Below are 469 nucleotides of genomic sequence, written 5' to 3'. Positions count from 1 at the left end.
TTCTCCTCTTTTCCATATCTAGGGCTGGGCAATAAAACGATAACAAATGCTGTGTATTTTGATCATTCCAGTTCAGATAAGCTTGAAATTTTATATTTGAAATATCCACTACTTGAAAATTCTGTGGATTAGGTTTATTATTTGTGTGTAGCATCTGATTTCTTATAACTTCTCTCTGTTCCATTCTCAAATTGATAGAATGAATAAAATGGAAATCCCGTGTACTTGGGGCCCAACAGATTTCTCAGGAGAAAAGAGACATGTCCCAAAGAGAGCTCAGGGCAAAACAAGACTGGGCCAATTCTATATCGCCTCTTTCCTTGATTCAAATCCTTTGAAGGCCAAACAATAGTCATTACTTTTACATTGTCATATGTTAAAGCCATGCTTTTAAATAATCCAGTTTTAGCTTATATACTGTAACCCTTGATTGCCAGGTGCTTATAGGTTCATGTTGTCATGTTTCAGA

The sequence above is a fragment of the Sinocyclocheilus grahami genome, unplaced genomic scaffold (genome assembly GCF_001515645.1).
Source record: "Sinocyclocheilus grahami isolate Dianchi unplaced genomic scaffold, SAMN03320097.WGS_v1.1 scaffold165.1, whole genome shotgun sequence".
NCBI classification, from domain to species: Eukaryota; Metazoa; Chordata; class Actinopteri; order Cypriniformes; family Cyprinidae; genus Sinocyclocheilus; species Sinocyclocheilus grahami.
The sequence above is the reverse complement of the archived record's forward strand: the minus strand, read 5'-3'. Positions refer to the sequence as shown.